Source organism: Nannospalax galili, unplaced genomic scaffold (genome assembly GCF_000622305.1).
Source record: "Nannospalax galili isolate Female #2095 unplaced genomic scaffold, S.galili_v1.0 scaffold556, whole genome shotgun sequence".
Taxonomy (NCBI): Eukaryota; Metazoa; Chordata; class Mammalia; order Rodentia; family Spalacidae; genus Nannospalax; species Nannospalax galili.
This window is the reverse complement of record NW_008338253.1, coordinates 2,047,105-2,049,154: the sequence shown is the minus strand read 5'-3', so window position 1 is coordinate 2,049,154 and position 2,050 is coordinate 2,047,105. Positions and strand designations below refer to the sequence as shown.

The 2,050-nt window shown below is 41.6% G+C and overlaps 1 pseudogene; it reads right to left on the bottom strand.

The window, feature by feature from the left end:
- Positions 1-1,404: 1,404 nt before the first annotated feature.
- LOC103734162 lies at positions 1,405-1,702 on the bottom strand (annotated as a pseudogene).
- Between the last annotated feature and the right edge of the window lie 348 nt (positions 1,703-2,050).

Here is a 2,050-nt window from a genome sequence, read left to right as displayed (position 1 = left end):
CTCCCAGCAACTGTTAACTGTCTGTATACCCTTAGAGAGAGGAGTGGTCTCGTGAGCCACCCCCACATCCCCCCTCCAACTGTGGAATGTTAATGGGCCCAAACTTGTTCAGGCCTCCTGCAGGCAATCAGAGTTTCTGAGAGTTCAAGAGAACAAAGGACATAAATAGCATGTCCAGGAGACAGCGTTCAACAGCATTGTGCTCTTATATTTAGCTTTGAGTAGATTTTCATTCGATGTTTGCTGATAGAAACACATCATTCCATTTTCCCATTTATAGGGAGAATATAAATCTGCCATCCATTTTGTAGAAAACTGGAAACATTCATTTTGAAGCATTCCAAATATTTCAGACATTTGAAGGATATCATGATCTTTAAACTGTGAATTGCACAACATCAAACAGGGTCTGTGGAAGCATATTTATTCACACTAGGTATGATAAATCAAAGCCATAAATTCAAAATATATTTTTCTGCCAATGAATTCTCTACAAACTTAGAAAAAGTAAATAATGCTCTTGTCTTGAGAGCTTTCTATGTATTTTTGGCTCATTCTCAATTTTTTCAATATATATTTTTATGGATTTTTTTGTACACTTCATACATCTTTTTTTTCTTTCATACTGAGATTTTTATTGGTTGAGGACCAGTACACAGACATTTCAATTTGTACACAATTCTTAACACACGTACCAAAAGTCTAAAGAACCATGTATTGTGTTTCTTTTTTAAAAGTCATTCCAGTGATGTTCTAGCTTCTAACCTGCTGGCACATTTCCCTTCAGAGGACTCATGGAACAGTATCATCAAACACTGACCGAGAGTCCTTGCTTCCCCTGAAATTTGTTATCACAAACACTACACACTCAGATTTCATTTTTCACAGCATCTTATCAAAACTGTTAGGAAAATTGGACCACCATGACCAGAGATGTTACAGAGGGCACACAGTTCTGACAAGGTGACCACTAAGGAGTGGTTTCTTGTTTATTGTTTTTTTAGAAAACAGTTTACTAAAAACACCAGAAATCATGTAAAATATTCAAGACACATTAAATGCACGGCTGAAACTCCAAATTGATATTTAGTATGCTCTGGGTCACAGGATATAAAACAAACCCCCCTCTGTGGAATGTGATACGGACACCCAATACAGTCACAGCCTCCCATGATTCAATATCCCACTATTTTCTGGTTATAACAAAAAATAAACAACCAACGAATGATTTCAACTCTTAAAAAAAAAAAATTTTACACTTAAAAAATGGATGAGGTGGCATATCCCCCTTTCAAAAATGTTTGTAGAGTTACTAAAAAACTTGCATTTACAAAATAGCTGATAAAAATATTCCTCTGGACTGTACAAGAAGGGTGGCGGGGAGACTGATGGACATGATATGGATCAGCCGGACTGGAGTCTGGCGTCTTTCTCTTCTCCTTCATCAGAGGCGGGGCTTTCCTTGGTTCTGGTCTCTCTGGTTTTCTGCAGCCAGGTCTTCTTTAGTCTCCTGGTTGGCTACTTCCACCTGCTTTCCCTTTGCTCCGCTTTTTCCTTTTATCTGCACTTTTTTGTTGGAAGATTCATCCTTTCCTGCTTCCCTTTTGGTCTTGGATTCCACTTTGGCAGGCGCGTGTTTGGCGGATCTGCGCTTGGGCTCCTCCTTGGCCGCTGCCTCCTAGCTGACCTTCCTCTTGGGCATCGTGGCGGCCCCGCACGCATACGAAGCAAAGGGCAGACACCGAGCTGCGAGGCCTGGCCGCTGCTCCTTCCGCCACCTCAACTCCATACTATACAACGTATGCATATTTAGACCCCATAGCCTATAAGCACCCCCTATAACCCACCCATAAGACTTCACGCATTCTGTCCTATATGCTAAGACCTATCGAGTCAAGTTTGTGTCCCTAGATGTCCCTCAGTGTGAGTTCATCCACTGGAGCCTGTTCAGCCTGTCTAGCATCACTCCCTTGAAGAAGATCAGCTCTCCCTCAGCCAGCAGTGATCAACTGCCAATAGTTCCTCAGCTAAGGTTAGGGCCTGCTGCCCA